The sequence below is a fragment of the Trichomycterus rosablanca genome, unplaced genomic scaffold, assembly GCF_030014385.1.
Source record: "Trichomycterus rosablanca isolate fTriRos1 unplaced genomic scaffold, fTriRos1.hap1 scaffold_128, whole genome shotgun sequence".
In the NCBI taxonomy this organism is placed as follows: Eukaryota; Metazoa; Chordata; class Actinopteri; order Siluriformes; family Trichomycteridae; genus Trichomycterus; species Trichomycterus rosablanca.
In genome coordinates, this window is record NW_026946960.1 from 96,203 (window position 1) to 113,906 (window position 17,704).

At 36.0% G+C, this 17,704-nt stretch overlaps 4 non-coding genes across 4 annotated transcripts; 3 read left to right on the forward strand and 1 right to left on the reverse strand.

Annotated features, from left to right (window-relative positions):
- The first annotated feature begins 309 nt into the window (after positions 1 to 309).
- On the forward strand, positions 310 to 382 carry trnar-acg (transfer RNA arginine (anticodon ACG)). Its single transcript has one exon. It is a non-coding gene; the product is annotated as a tRNA-Arg (tRNA).
- A 1,593-nt stretch (positions 383 to 1,975) lies between these two features.
- Positions 1,976 to 2,057, reverse strand: trnas-gcu (transfer RNA serine (anticodon GCU)). Its single transcript has one exon. It is a non-coding gene; the product is annotated as a tRNA-Ser (tRNA).
- A 7,462-nt stretch (positions 2,058 to 9,519) lies between these two features.
- trnap-cgg (transfer RNA proline (anticodon CGG)) lies at positions 9,520 to 9,591 on the forward strand. The gene has a single exon. It is a non-coding gene; the product is annotated as a tRNA-Pro (tRNA).
- Positions 9,592 to 10,207: 616 nt separating this feature from the next.
- Positions 10,208 to 10,279, forward strand: trnap-agg (transfer RNA proline (anticodon AGG)). The gene has a single exon. It is a non-coding gene; the product is annotated as a tRNA-Pro (tRNA).
- Positions 10,280 to 17,704: the final 7,425 nt, after the last annotated feature.

Sequence of the window (17,704 nt, forward strand, 5' to 3'; positions counted from 1 at the left end):
AACTCCTTGTGTATGGTTCTTGGTACCTCACATGCAACAATGCAGGTCTTGTCAAAGTGGTAAGAAGTGACTGATGCTGGCGTCAGCCGATGGCAAGCCCTTCAGTATAACATATGGTCTAGCTGTCAGGATTCCTGGTTTTTACCCATGTGGCCCGGCTTTGACTCCTGGTATGGGAACTTGTATTTCGAATCCGGGTCACGGCAGGGTGTTTTTGTATGCTGTGCTTCAAAGTTTTCCATTCTCTCCTTGGTCAAAAGACAGAAATAAGTCCGGAGCTTCAGGGAGGTCACAAGTGCTGTCCCACAGGGGCCAGTGGCGCAATGGATAACGCGTCTGACTACGAATCAGAAAATTCAAGGTTCGACTCCTGGCTGGCTCGGTTACCTTGTGCCTTTTTTGTCTTTCTAACTCCTTGTGTATGGTTTTTCGTACCTCACATCTGACAATGCAGGTCTTGTCAAAGTGGTAAGAAGTGACTGATGCTGGCGTCAGCCGATGGTAAGTTCTTCAGTTTTCCCATATGGGCAAGCGGTCACCCACCCCCGGTTTGACTCCCGCTATGGGAATTCGCCTTAATTCCCTCAGATCCAACAATGCAGCTCTTGTCAAAGTGGAAAGAATTGACTGATGCTGACAAGAGCTCCCCCTACTTTTCTAATAATAAAGAAGGGATATTAATTAATTACTTTTCCCATAAAAAGGTAATGGTGAGGTGATGAACTGCTAATCCATTGTGCTCTGCACGCGTAGATTTGAGTCCCATTCTCGTTGAACACAACACCTTTTAAACTCTTAATGCATGCACAATAATCCAGCTCCACAAATCCACAAAGTGGAGACCTTTAAACAATGTGTGGTTACTAATCTGTATGTCATTAACATTGTATTAAAAGAACGGCTGTATAAGATGAACCACTTCTATTTGGTGTTACAGTTGTGAGTTTTTTGTGAGTAGTGCCAATATTTTGCACAGAGCTGAAAGCAAGAGTTTCAGGGGTTTTGTTCAATGCTTAAAATTCTGGTTTTCAACAAGGATGGGATTCCAACCCACACATGCAGAGCACAATGGATTAGCGGGCCATCACCTTAACCACTCAGCCACCTCGTCTTGCTTTACCTGCTTGTTTCTGGTCTGATTGATCAATGTAGCTTTTGTAGATTTGTTAAAGACTGAAGAGCAGAAAGCTCATTTTATTTTAGTTCTCTTTAGTTCTCCTTAAAACCGACTGTTAACAAATGATGCACTTATGCAGTGTGTGTGCACATTCTGGTAAACACCCAGATATTTCTTAAAAGGCAATGTAGCTGTTCAAGCCGTCTGGGTTGATCAATCAGACCAATCGGCCCAGAAACACATTTTCCTAGGCAGGTCGAGACGAGGTGGCTGAGTGGTTAAGGCGTTGGACTGCTAATCCGTTGTGCTCTGTATGTTTGATTTTGAAAACCAGACCTTTAAACATTGATTAAAACCCCTGAAATTCTTGCTTTCAGCTCTGATAATTAAGCTCTCACCTTTACAACATATTGGTACTACTCACATAAAATACAACTGTAACACCAGAGAGAAACAGCACATCTTATACAGGCATTTTTTTTAATGCAGTTGTGTTTTTGGCTTACTTCATGAAGGTAGAGCATGTTCTGACGTGGTGGTTAAGGCGATGGACTGCTAATCCATTGTGCTCTGCACGAATGGGTTTGAATCCAATCTTCATTGAAAACCAAGCCTTTAAACATTGAACAATACCCCTGAAACTCTTGCTTTCAGCTCTGTGCAAAATATTGGCACTACTCACAAAAAACTCACAACTGTAACACCAAATAGAAACTGTTCATCTTATACAGCCGTTCTTTTAATACAATGTTAATGACATACAGATTAGTAACCACACATTGTTTAACGGTCTCCACTTTGTGGATTTGTGGAGCTGGATTATTGTGCATGCATTAAGAGTTCAAAAGGTAGTGTTTTCGACAAGGATGGGATTCGAACCCACGCGTGCAGAGCACAATGGATTAGCAGTCCAGCGCCTTAACCACTCGACCATCTCATCTGGTCAAGCTATGAGAAATGCTCTTCTGGTCTGATTGCAGGTGTGTCATTTGTAATCAAGTGTGGCAGGAGGAGCTTCAGAGGGCTGGATTGGCCTGAAAACGGGTGGAAAGAGGCAACATAGACGATCTAAACTACTACTCTTATGTCCGTTTGCTTTTCCACATATGGTCAATAGGCTGCAATGTTTTCAAAGCACTCTGAGGTCATTTGAGAGAGCTTTTAAAAGTGCTTTCACCTCAATGAGGATGGGATTCTCCTGCACTTTTAAAGCTCTCTTGAATTACTTTGGTCTGCTTTGAAAACATTGCCGCCTATTAAGCATATAAGGAAGAACAAACATACGTAGGAGTAGCAATTCAGTACGTCAGTGTTACTTATTTCCAATGTTTTCAAAGAAGACTGAGGTTATTTAAGAGGGCTTTTAAAAGTGTGTTTACTTCAACGAAGATGGGATTCAAACCCACGTGTGCAGAGCACAATGAATTATCCATCCTTTGCCTTGTTCATCCAGTTGTAGACTTTCCAATTCTTTGTAGTTCATAGCCAAATTTATCAGCCATGCACTGATCTCTGTTACTTAAATTGTAACCATCAACCAGTAGGGGTCAAAACTTTTATGTTTTGAGGTAGTTTGGAGACTTTTAGCAGATGCAAAATTCAAACACACGATTTTGACATGTCAGTTGCTACGTCTTAGCATGTTTTACTGCTGCACCACCGAAGCACCATAATCACACATGTAGTAACACCTACCCTATGGAGCTTTTGTATTGTTTTTGTACAGTTATAGTATAATTAACACTCTTTAAGTGTATTGATCACTAGTGTCACTTAAGTGCACTGTAGCATATTGAAGATAAGTATACTTAAGTCTACTTTATAGCTTTATGAAAAATACACTTAAGTAAACCTTTGTATATGGTAAACTGAGCGATCGGGGAAGACGGGCCTTGGCCAGGGAGGTGAGCAGGCACCCAAGGTCACTCTGACAGAGCTCCAGCGTATCCTTGTGGAAATGGGAGAACCAGCCATCCAGGCAGAACTCCACAGATCACACCAGACGGAAGCCACCGCCACTTAACAATAGCTGATATAAGCACATGGGTGAGGGATTACTTTGGCAAACCTTTGTCAAGCACTACAATACAGAGTTACATGCACAAATGCCACTTAAAACTTTACTGTGAAAAAAAGAAGCCTTATGTTAACCATGTCCAGAAGCAGTATCAACTTCTCTGGGCTCAGGGGTATTTAAGACCACTGAGCTAAAACACTGATTGTTTATTAGATAAACAGACCTGGGATACAAGAAGCAGCAAGTGATAAAATGTAAAAAACATGCTAATAGCTCCCTCCTCTGATAACAGGTTTTTGTACAGTATAGCTGTATTTCCTGTCACTGTGGGCTCCAGAGCGCAGTAGTACAGTGCAGAATCAGATACTGCAGCAGAGATGATCTCCAGTTCCATTGTTTTTTTTGTTTTTGTTTTGTAGCGTTTCATTGAGATTCTTCTGTCAGACGCTTGAGCTGTTTCATCATCTTCACCATCTCCACTAATCAGCACTAAAAACTCTGGTTTTGATCCAAGTTTTTGTTGATACCAGTGAAGACTATAAACTGATCCATCATACGTACAGGACAGTGTGATGCTGCTTCCTTCAGTTGAAGAATAGCTGGTTTGATCTGGTTTAATGCTCTCAGCAGCTTCTGATATAAAACATTATAACAATTTATAACATTTAGTTAATACTATATTAAACACATTTTATTTCTAAATATAGAATTTATGCTTCTAATAGTAGGAAATACATAATATTTAAATATGATGCCTCTTATATATCACTTACCATTATCATCAACAATAATGAAAATGAAGAAGAGGAGTAACATCATTGTGCTGAGTGTCTGATTCAGATCTGGCATCCATAATTGAAAGTGTCTCTGCTGTATGTAACCACATCTGGCTCCCCACCCCCAATCCAGTTACATCCATGTCAACTCATGTCAACCTTTATCTGATATTGTGAAGATAGACTAACAAACCATTGTATATAAATAAAAACAAAACCTTTATGTAGAAAATAAAGTATAGCTGCAGTTTATGATGTGTTTGTTGCTACACTTCAACAGCATACAGATGATACTAATATTTATATTGGCACATTACTGAAACACTATATACTGTGTATTAATTGCACTTTACACATATCACTATCAATCCATCCATCCATCTGTTAGTTTTATATTATTGATTTTGAATCTTTGGATGACTGTTTAAGGTGTATGTTTACAGGTGAGTTTAATGGTATATTGTGTTACAGATTTATTCATAACAATGCTGATGATTAATTGAATCATCATTTATTTACCTACCCAAGTTTATAGACCATAACTAACTCAGGTAAAATGTCAATAGATATTAATAGGGGCAGTAGTACTTTAATTGTTAAGATGCTGGACTAGTAATTTGAGGTAATTGAAGGGGTTTAAACATCTGACTTGTCTTGCAATTTCAAACAATCAACTATTTTATCTTTGCTCGAAATAAAACGCTGCTTGTCAAAATACACACATATCCAGCCAATACATAAACACTACACAACAGTCATTACACTACATAAAACAATACAAAACGCTGTGCCTTTATTATAGCAAAACCAAACATCTTTATTCAGGAATTTTTTTTTGTATATTTGAAAACATATTTACACTGATGTGTTTATATATTTATATACTAGAGAACCAACAAAGAAATACAGTATATGAACTGTAGTATATTTATTTATTGTATATACAGTTTGCAAAATCATTTGTTTATTCTGCTTCAGGATCGTGTCTCTGGGCTGGGTCAAGGCACAGGACTTCATCTACATCACAGGCAATATTCTGCCTATCTAGACAGCGGGAAAAAATTAGTCATGCAGAATCCAGGCTTCAAAAGAATTCACTCTAATGTCATCACATGCTGCATCCATGCTGCATTGACTGGAGTAGATATGGGTATGCTGAGAAGAATTTTGCATTAAAGTGCACTATCATGCAGAATGTGTGTTTGTCAGTGAGAATGTGTTTAGAGTTTTGCAAAAAGGTTGAATCAGATATGAAAACTGTCTAGGATAAAATAGTTTAAGGTTTTGTGAAAAGAGTAATTAATTTAATAGACAAGTTTTGGCAGTTGACAGATGTGTTTCAAGAATGGGGTTTAGTGTTTTAGCGATTGAGAAAAACTGTAAAAGAAAGGCAAATAGCTCCCTCTTCTGAGAAAAGCAGAGTGAGTCTTAGTGGCTTTTTGTACAGCGTAGTTCCTGTTTAAACTGTGCAGATGTTTCAGTGGTTTGTAAGATGTAGATGGATTCTGCCATCTGGTGTATAATTTATCTTGTGACAACACTGTAAAAACTATAAAAACACTGGAAAACACTTTACTTCACTACTACTTGTAGTTTGTGTTGGCATGCAAGTCCTTACGTTTATTTTTAACGCACAACCTCTGTTTTAACAATAGTTTAACTGGTGCAGTTTAGCAAATGGAATTTTTGCCCAATGAGCTTGGGTCCAAAGATTGTTACTGCATAAAACTGATGTGAGTTTAATTCATCATTTCTTAATGCAGTGGTTGGCTGTGTTAAGTGGCACAATACCCCGATCAGGCATAACATAAGTGTTGCTCCACTATTAAATGATATAGATAAACATGTGATGTTATGGGGGTGCATCTGTACCCATAGCATTGTGCTTTCATACCACACATTGAGTGGTGTACCACTGATGCATAAGTGTATGTTGAGGTTTTAGAGAGACACGTGCTGCCATCAAGGTAATATCATTTCCCAGCAGGTTCATGGTTATTTCACTAAGACAATCCCAGGCCTCATTCTGCATGTGCTACAACAGTGTAGCTTTGTAGACTCTGAGTGCTTGTGTTTGACTGGCCGGCTTTTATTCCAGATGAAGCTTTTATATCAAGCAAAAATGTTTTGAAAAAAGTATTTTCAGTTTCCAAATTATTATAATGTGTAATAAAGTGTATAAAATGTATAAAGTGTCCCATTTTTTTATGCAGAATTTTATTATTTTTATACTTTATGCTATAAAGTTTGTCAGTATCTTTGTATTTAATATAAATAATATGACTTTATAAGTCTGTTGTGAATCTAAAAAACAAAACCATGTGATTCTCAGTCTGTGATCTGTATACACTGGTTTTTGTACAGCATTGTGGAGTTTCCTGTTACTGTGGGCTGCATGGCACAGTAGTACAGAGCAGAATCTGATACTGCAGCAGAGGAGATCTCCAGATTCACAAGGTTTTTTGTTCCATCAACTGTAGCTGATAAACCAGAGATGCTAGAATTCTGCTGTGATCCAAATGCACCGATAAGAACAATAAACTCTGGTGTAGATCCAGGATACTGACGATACCACTGCAGATTAGTTGCACTCTGATATTCACAAGAGAGAACAATGCTGTGACCCACTGCTGCATTTAATGTATCATTCAGTGGTTTTATTGACTGTGCCAAACTCTTCCCTGCAAATCAGATAAATATGTTTTATGTGATGTAATAAATAAATAGTCAAACAGCAAAACTAAAACACATTGTGTACTGTGACATTAATAATGAGATGCACTTACATTGTATAGCTGAGAAGAGAAGAAGAGAACACAGGAACATCATGATTGTATTGTGAGAAGTGAAGGAAGGACGGAGTGATTGTATTACTTTACAGTTCTATACAAACTCCTCCTATATTTAGTTGATGAGTGGGGAATAAAAGCAGAACTCTACATTAATCACTCACAGCCATATTGAGTATTTTAACTGAATACACTGTATTTTTTCACATAGATAAAAACATTCTATCTAATTACATTATATACATTTTTGTTTGCAACATAATTACACAATGTAGATTAATTAATGAACTTTTGACTGGTACTGTATACATACACACATCTGTTTAGCATTCACATTTTTTATCAGAGAAGATCAGAAGTGGAAGTGGAAGAATCTATTCCAAATTCATATGTGGAAAAATACTTAAATGATAGATGATTGTACAATTACTTTACCAATATCTTAATGTAACCCAAGTTCAGTGCAAGGTGTCATGCTGCCCCCTATCGGTGGTATCTTTCCTCTGGGTTGTGTTATTTTTTCATGTAGAAACAGAAATAAGTATTTTTGTTCAATTCTGTTCTAATTACAAATTGTGAATTGCTTCTAAACTCTCTCTGCTGTGTTTTCGATCCATGACTATGTAACTCATTTCTATGGTTAGTAAATGCACATGTACCCATCATCCTGGGATCACAAAGCCCTTCCATGGGGGCACCAAGGAATCTGTTTGTGAGGCTCAGCAGCAGGATCCTGATGTTGGTAGTGTCCCTTTGAAACTATATTCATGGCCACTACAGTGTATTGGGTTCATGTGTCCCCTGTTGTGAGACACCCAGGCAGTTAATGATGGATAAACTTTTGCTGTTAAAAATTTAAAAAGCGCTTAGGTGGCACTCAGTGGTGTTAATGACTGTGCCAAACTCTTCCCTGCAAATTAGATAAACAGGATGTTTTATGTAAGATCAATGAAAAGAAGTTATACTCACACTCTTACACAAAATGAACACATGCACATTGTGTTCTGTGATTGCATGAAGTATAATGAGATGAACTTACATTGTATAGCTGAGAGGAGTAGAAGAGAATACAGGAGCATGATTACAAAAATCACAATCACTTTTTACAAGGGTAATATGGGTGTTAAATATCATGTTTTGTTAAATAATACAAGATACTAACAATCAATCAGAGAGAGCAGGTGCTATTTATATTGTACTGTGTGTGTGTGTGTGTGTGTGTGAGAGAGAGAGCAAGTTTTGAGTTTTATTTTTTCAATTTGGAGTGGGTTTAATTTACCTTAAAACAATATGCACAAGGTGAGAGTATAATTATCACTGTTTGAAACACTGAAACTCCATCACAGTTCAAAATCATTTAGATGTCATTATCTCCCATTTGCCACTTTGTTTCAGGTTTTTATAAACTGTTCCACATTGTATGTCAAAAATAATGCCTGTTGGTCACTCTGTTTTATTTACATTTATCTGGCTTGACAGACTAAGTACAATAAGAATAAGAACCATAAGATTATAGTCAATGTCAAATGTAGATTTACAAAAAAAAAAAAAAAGAACAGACTGTTGGAGCTGTCTCCCTGGGTCCTATGTAACTTTCACATTTAATACAATAAAATGTGGCACATAGTGGCCAAACTGCCCGCAGGCTTTATCAAAAAGATACTGGGTAACTGGAAAGCCTGAACAATGTTCAGTAAAAATGTCAAGAAGATGCAGAAGAGCTACACCAGTCAGGTTGTGCCTTTTTACATACGACATGAGCAACAGCAGACTCTATCCTTTAGTGAGAGATGCACCAGGGTATACTGGGTCATCGCCATGTTGTATCTGTGATAGCAGACAAATTGCTTACTTTCATACATCAAGAAAACTAAAATGATTTAAAGATCCATAAGCCTCAGATCCATAAACCGATTTGTATTCATGACAGGAAGAAGAGAAGTAGACTGAGCACACAGCCCTGGGGCACATCAGTATTCAGGATGAGGGTGGTAGAGGTAAGATTGATGAGCTTAACAGACTGTGGTGTGTTAGTAAGAAAGTCCAAAGTCCAGTTACAGAGTGAGAAACTGATGCCCAGATCTAAGAGCTTTTCAAGTTTGGAAGGTCTAACTGCTTCCAGTCTGTGTGCTGCAGCTGATGTTGTAGGGAGGAATCAGCCCCCTCGAGCCATACTTTAATACTCCTTACAATGGGTTTCACATGACAGATGATGAGGGACAAGAAACACAAAAAAGTGGTCCAATTGTCAAATGTGGGTAAGGGGAGCAGTGCTGGTGTACACATGATCACGGTTGGGTCTGAGGATGTTTGGAATGTACTCCGTAAGCTACACCTTGGGTTAGGATAATAATGTTGTAAAGGATAATAATGTAAGTGAAGGTTGTGTAGGTTTCCTGATAAAATCCAGGTGGATCCCTTCTTTAATCCCCTGCTCTTTCACTAAAGAATGTTGACTTATCAAAATGTATCACAGTGTGCAATTAGAAATCAAAGGTGGCATTAAATTGGTAAACATGTAAAGCCTGCCTAATCACATGGGGTTACAAAGGTACTTTATGAAAACAGCACAAAGCTTTCAAATGCTTCCTAGTCCTGACAGTTGACTAATTAAAATAAGTTTTTACTATTTGGAGCCTTTAAATATTTTTCATGTTTCAGCTCTTTAAAAAGAGGTTATAACCAGTCTATGTACTGATACTGGAGGTTTTGATAGTTTTGTAATGCAAGCACCGCCCACACTTACCAGCTCAACCAGACAACATAGTTTTGAAGGTCAGTCACACAGATCAAAGTAATACAAAGACTCTTGTTCCTGCTGGCTCGTTGGTCTAGGGGTATGATTCTCACTTCGGGTGCGAGAGGTCCCGGGTTCAAATCCCGGACGAGCCCTTTAGTTGAATGCTTTGTTGAACTATACAAAAAACTTATCAAGTGTCCTGTTAAAATCTAATGATTAAACAAAAATGACACATGCTGATACGCTGGTAGAAGTTTGTGAGCTTATGTGGATGTAAATACCTTTCATAACAACATACCTTTCTTCCAGTCAGCTTCAAGTTTTTTTTTCTTCTACAGATTTTAGAATCTTTGGGCAAATTCAAAGCATTGAAAATGTTACGAAATCCAAACAGCAAGAAGCATGAAGTCAACACGACAAGATAAAATATCATGGTAATGTAAATGTTACAAAATCTCTTGTATAACTAACCGATTACAGACAGTGTCACAATGTTTGTATTGTACAGTTTGGGTGGATAAACATGATACATGATGGTAAACAGTGTGAAGCACAAAGTCAGTGGGACTGCACACAGCTCCTGTCAAATGCTTCCACGACAAAGCGAGTCTTTAATGACACCTCATGCTTAAACTGTTAGAAATGCTTTAATGAAGCTCTGCATTGAATTTTGTTTTGTCATGAATACACTTCCCAGTGCAACCAGTCAACATGGTTTTGATGCTAAGCCACAGAGGTAAAAGAAATGCCCTGGCATTTGTCCAGGCTGGCTCGTTGGTCTAGGGGTATGATTCTCGCTTAGGGTGCGAGAGGTCCCAGGTTCAAATCCCAGATGAGCCTTTGCTTACCCACGTTTAATTCATCAACTGCCTCTTCAGGTTCAAAATTTTAACAGCTTTCTACTTGGATGCCAGGTCACTTTATTAAAATTCTAATCTTTAGCTTAAACGTTGAAAAATAAAATTATGCTGTCAGAGTTATTCTAAAAGCCATCGATAGGTTTTGTGAATCCATGTTTAAATTTAAAGCTCTGTCATTGTTGACTGTAAATTTTTTATCAACAATTGATAAAACATGTTTATCTCTATTTTGTTGATAAAAAAAGGGAGAAATTCCTCACATAGATCAGGAGACTCATCAAGGTGCGGGGTCTCGACCGGACTTAAAATTGTACTAATTGTATTGTAAAGAACATGCAAGATAATTAATAGAGAAAGTACTGTTCCATCATTATGAAAGACACAATATAAGCACTACATGAGCTAACAAAGAGGAAATGTGATAAGGAAAAGATTTAAATTGACATGAATTTACTACCTGTGCCTCAGTACACCAGACTGAGGCTCAGGTAGCACCTGAAATACTGTGTCTATTAATATAGAATATAGAATAAAACAGATAAAACTTGTTTTACTTTGTGAACTTTTCCAGTAAACGATTATCTGTTAAGAAGCAAACAGCTCCACCTAGTGAGAACAAAACACTTATCACATGAAAGAGTTTTTGTGCAGCATCACTGGAGTTGCTGTTACTGTGGGCTCCATGGCACAGTAACACAGTGCATAATCTGTTACAGCAGCAGAGGAGATCTTCAGCTCCACTTTCTTATCTTCTGTATTAAGAGTTATAGACAGACGTGGATCAGCTGGTTCAGCATATGTGACATCTTTTGTGGATCGTCTAATCAGCCCCAGAAACTCTGGTTTTGATCCAGGTTCTTGATGATACCAGTGGAGACTATGTGGTGATCCTGTATATGTGCAGGACAGTGTGATGTTGCTTCCTTCTGTTGAAGATAAACTGGGTTGGTCTGGTTCAATGCTGTCAGCAGCCTCTGCTATAAAAACATAATTTACACAAACCAATATCAAATAAAGTGTATTAAAATAAAGAAATAAATAATTAAATAATAATAACAACAATACAAATACTACTACTACTAATAATAGTAATACTAAATGTTATTAACAAAGAGTAAATATATATTTACCAGTGTGAGCAACAACAATAAATGCTAAAACAAGGAGTAACATGGTTGTTCTGTGTGTCAGGTCAAATAACCAGCTTTAAGGAAAATGCACATTTTTACATTTTGTTCTCACATCTAGCTACCCTCCACAGTGATAGTGAATCATAAGGAGGGTCTAAATCTAGAAGCAGCTTCCTTAATGCTTTTCTGCCTGTGCTGACATACAGTATTATACAGTGTATTAGTATACAGTGCTGGGCTACTTACAAAGACTGTGTTTAAATCAGCTGCTTTTTACTTTCCACAGAAGATGGTAAAAAAAAAATTCCAGAAGAAGAAAATTTTAGATTACAATTTTATACATTAAAAAATATAATTGAGCACACCTGGTAGTTTTAAGAGCACTTATTATTATGCCAGATTTCTCAGTTGAGTTGTTAAGTAATTAATAATCTAATGCCCTCGCTTGTTTTATCATATATAAAAAGCACAATTAAAACACTATAAATGCCAGTCTACAAAACCAATACAGATCAATTCTTAGTATATCACTGTATGCCCACAGCAAAAAAAGAAAAATGGACTGCAGATAATTTAAGTTGTTAATTATCACATTTATAATAGTAATTTAAAAGATAAATAAATAAATATATGAAAGAGTCAAAAGTATACAGATTATCTACAAAACCAACACAGAGCAACTTTCATTGTGCTCGTCCATGTCATCACTATAAAATAAAAAATAAAAAACAGTACAGATATCAGATGTAATTTGATTGAATAAATGATATGAATTCAAATGGCAATTGTAAAAAATAAAAATTATTATAATAATAAAATGGATAGTCTACAAAATCATTAAATGTTACTTCACAGTGTGACAGTCTACGGCCACAGCAGAGCTTAAAACCCTAAACATCAAATCCCATTTTCAGAATTTTTTTTTTAAGATTCACTAAAACAAGAACCTGGGATTTGTTTGTTCTCTTGAACTTTTATTAAGATAAAAAAGTACAAAGAAAAGATTCCCTGTGTTTTTACTGACCTTTAACTGTATTTTATAAAAATAAACATTACATCACCATTTCAATTCATTCCACTTTTTAATTGTATGAGAACTGAGGATACTAATTCATCGCCTTTTGTTGCTTGATACAAAATTAAGACACAGAAAACTCTGGTAATTGTTGACTGACCGACCTCTTCATGATGCAGCATTTATTTACCATAGGAGACAGATCTGCACTGCAGGCAGGCCAGTCAAGCACATGTAATCTGTGTCTACAAAGCCATGTTGTTGTAGTGCATGCAGAGTCTTGCTGAAATAACCATGGACCTTTCTAGAGAAGATGTTGTCTTGATAGAAGCTTATGTGTCTTTTAGATCATTATATATGCCTCCAAGTCAGTGTTACCTTCATACATATGCAGATCACACACTTCATAGGCATTAATGACTGATGATAAATTTGTTTTTGTTTTTTTATAACAGTCTAGAGTCATTTTCATCTTTAGCACTGAGAACCCAACATTTGGTGAAAACACATCTTATCTGAGATTGTGCCCAAAGAAACAGGTATCATTTTAGGTTGCATTACTTGATGCGGTGATAGACTGTGTTACTTGACAACAATTTCCCAAAGTATTCCCCAGCCTTTGTAGCTATATTTATTAAAGTAACATGACAGTACGTGCAGTTGTGAGGGTACACATACTGCTCTACATGGATTGAGATTTCTTTAAATTCTTTATTGTTTTCAGAATATTATGTACAAATAGCAGTTAATTTACCAATTACCCTGCTATTGTAAAATGTTTCCAGACAGTGTCACTGAAATATTCCAAATTACCCACTCCATTGGGGACAGGTTAGGAATGCAGACAGGCCAGTCAAGTCCCCCTACCCTCCTGTGATTTTGCACTGTGTTGTTGAAATATTTATGGACATCTCTGGAAAATATGTTGTCTTAAAGGCAGCATATGTTGCTCTAAAATCTCACTGTACGTTTCTGCATTAATGCTGCCATCACAGAAGTGCAAGATAGACAGATGGGGCTAAGCAGCAATATAAACATGCATTAAGTAGGCATGGTGAAGCAAGACCATACTGTCTAATGAAATAATAAGTCTATGAAATAAGTCTTTCGTCTGGAGCACACAGCATCTATTTCTTTCAAACAATATCTGGTCTACTAATTTATCTTAGCACACACATTTACTCTGTGTGATGATCCATCACAGATGCATCTAAGCCCAGAGAACTTGATGCTGTTTCCGGACATGGCTAACATGAGACTTCCTTTTTTGCACAGTAATGTTTTAAGTGGCATTTGTGCCACTCCGTATTGTGATGCTTAACAAAGGTCTGCCAAAGTAACACTTACACATGTGGTTATATGAGTTATTGATGAATGACAGATCTTGATGCAGTGCTCTCTGAGGGATCAGAGATCATGGGTGTTAAGCACTGAAATTCATCCAGGTTTCTTAAATTGTTTAATGATATTATGCACTGAAAAAGGACAATATGCAAATCCATTCCAATCTTTCTTAAGAAACAGACAAGATAACTGAATAAACCAATATAGATTTAAAATTAACTTGTTTAAGATGGTTATTTGAAGCATGACAAGCCAAAACCCACATAATGAATAAAAGTTTAATTTAATTAAAGAATATTTAAAATGATATGCATCCCCTCTTGGGCAGCACAGTGGTGCAGTGGTTAGTGCTGTTGCCTCACAGTAAGTGGAGCCTGAATTTGATTCCCTGGCTGGGTGGCCAGGATACTGTGTGCAAGGGTTTGACCTGTGATGGACATTTTGCACAATGACTCAAACTTATCGCAACCCTGACCAGGATAAAGCAGTGGTAAAACTGACAATGAATGTTAGAATGCTCAATAATGCCATTGTGGCATAGCTGGTAGAGTGAATGCTGCACAGCAAAAGGGGACCTGGAGATCATAAATTACCTCTGGTCACTGCCTATGAGGACAATGAGCATTGCCACATATGTCCATTTTTGTTTTCTGGGTATTATAGCAGTAGTTTTTTTCACTTTCCCAAAACATGCAGATGGTGAACTAGCTGCTTTAATCCCTTAATGTGAAGGCAACATCCAGCCCAATATTTTAATCATCACTGTGATACTCTTGTTTATTTTTTTGTGTATTATAACTGGGAAAAGGGAAAACTCTTTATACATCTTGTATTTAGGGAAGACATGAATTAATGCATCTAAATCAATTAATGCACATACTGTATGTGCAACTATTCAAACATGTTGCATACAAACATTTCCTAAACTGAAACAGTCAAAAATGTATACCAACCATAATACAACATTTTCTTAGATTATATAGTGTGAGGCCACAGCTTCACCTTATTGGTAATGCCAAAGATTAGTAAGTTTTTATATTTTACAGTCTGGTGGAGATTAAGTTTGGTTGTATAAAACTAGCTAAAGTAGCTTACCAAGTTAAATACAGCTTAATTACAACAATTACCAATTAATTTTTACAAGGATGATATGGGTGTTAATTACCATGTTTTGTTTAATAATACAATATACGTATATACAGAGAGCAGGTGCTACTTGTATTGTATTGTGTGTGTGTGTGTGTGTGTGTGTGGTTAACTGATAAGATGTAAAAGGAAAAAACTAACTTTGATCTTCTGAGCTTTAAAGAGCTTCATATATGTGAGTTTTTGTACAGCATCTCAGTAGTTTTGTATCACTGGACGTCTCTAAGAGCACAGTGATAGAGAGCAGAATCTGTCAGCTGTAGATTGTTAATAATAAGTTCAGTAGATGTATCATCTGTGTTTGACTGTAATCGAGAGCCAGTGGGATTGTGCTCCAAATGGCTATATGATTTGGCACCTTTATACAGTAAAAACTGTGGTGCGCTGTTGGGATTTTGTTTGTACCAGTAAAGATAAATGTTGCTGCTGCTGGACTGATATGAACATTTTAGAGTAACAGTCTCTGTTTCTTTTGCAACAATATTTACTTCTATTGGTCCAATTTCATCTGCAAATCCACCTGCTGTAAAGAAAAAGAAAGTAATTTAAACAAAATTGATTTGTCAGCAAACACAATGTAATAAATAAATAACTTTCATTTTTTAATAAATGTGTTCATTATTACCTGATGCTACAGTGAGAATCAGTGTTATGTATCTCCCAGTGTGCAGCATGTTGCATAGTTGAGGCATTTCTGAACACAGCTTTGTGAGCACTCGGCATAACAGTTCCGTATGAAAGTCAACACTCACATAAGTATTTAGGAAGCCACACACAGGAAGTGCAGAAGCTTCAGCACAACTACACACATCAGTATCAGTTGTTCACTAAGTATAAGTATATTAAAACACTTGGTTTATGTTTGGATTTAGTTTGATAGCAATTACCTCTGACATTTTCAACATTAAGAAGTTTTACTGAGACCCCTATGAGCGAACACACACACCTACATACACACAAAATAAATAAATAAACCATAAAAATTTTAACATGTAGCCCTGATGGAATAAAAGTAGACATAAGTATACTGAGCTTTAAGTACACTATAGTGTACTTACTGTCACACTAATGATCAAGAGTGCTAAAATGGAACAACTATTTTTGTACTTATTATACTTTAATTATACAAAAATAATACAAACGCTTGTCTTTAATTGTGTTAAGTGTACTAAACTGTACTTCAATAGGACTATTTTAAGTACATTTCTTTAATTTTTATGTGTACTACAGCATGTGTATATACCTCCCAGTTTCACATACACTTAAAGTGAAATGAAAACACATTTAATCACTGTTCATGTGTATTATTATTATTCACTGAGTACATTAGAAATGGCTTAGACATCAAATATATTAATTTGAAATAACACTGTCAGAAAAACTTCTTTCTAGTCCCTATTATTTGTAGTGCATAGCAATGTGTTTATGAATCACGCACTGATCTCCATTTTTTGTTGTCTGCATGGAGGCACCATCGAGGTCAAAATTACTTCAGTTATGGTAATCCGTGATGCCATCTGAGAACCGCAAGCACACATTTATTAATTCCAACTAAAGTTTATACCAGCTTGTTGTTAAAGTGAATGTTTTTACATGTTATTAAAATTAGTAAGTCAAATTGATCTGTAATACTGATGATATGATACATAAACTGTTTGGTCACTTGAAAATACACTTGAAATGTATATTTTAACTCGTTCATTCATCAGCTTCTTATCATAATTAGGGTCATGGTGGTGCTAGAGTTTAACCCAGAGCTCATTAGGTAAAATGCAGGGATACGCCTAATAAGTAGTATTTTTAAAAGCACTTATCTAGTGCAGTTCACACAGGTTACAATATATAGTCCTTCAGAGAACATGATAAATATTTATGTAGTAAATTATTTGCAAGCATAATTACAGCATCATGTGAAATGCAAGGAGACATCTAATACATTGTATTTTTAAAAGCATTTATTTAATGCAGTTTATACAGGTTACTATTTGTACTCTGTAAGTACACTGAATGAATATTTATGTAGTGAATTCTTTACAAGCATAATTACAGCATCATGTCAAATCCATTAATTCCATGTGAAGTAAAAATACATAACATAGTAAAAAATTAAATATATTTAAAATTATTATATTTTAAAATATAATATATATAAAAATAAGTCACTTAAAAATACACTTTAGTAAAACCCTTGTATACCTTGTTAATATACATTGCAAAAAATTATCAATCATCTATTTGAAAACAAATATTTGTGAAGTATATTAAATTAAATGAAAGTATTTGTTGAAAGTATACTTTGTTTTTTGAAAAGTATGATAAAAGTGTACTTGCTATAATTTGATCAGTATGACATTAATATATTTTTAATGTTTAAAAATAAGTACAGACATTTGCTAGTTTATTAACACTATACCTAAACAAATCTCAGTGTATTTTAAATACAAGTGCATTTTTTTTTACTAGGGTGGTGTATCTGTGTGGTGCTGCTACTAGTATAACATAGTTGTGTGTGTGTGTGGTGTTAGTATTAGTGTATTATGGTAGAGTTTGTGTTGTACTGGTACAGATGTTGCATGTGCAATTAATAAAAGCATTTCAAATTTTGGTTTCTTTTTCCAGTTTGTTACATTTCACTCCCCCATGGTAAAGTATGAAAATGAGAGAGAGGAAAATAGAGGAAAACCAGTTTAGCTGGAATAACATAACTGTGTTAAAGTTTTTGTACAGTGCAGCTGTGTTTCCTGTCACTGTGGGCGTCAGTGCACAGTAA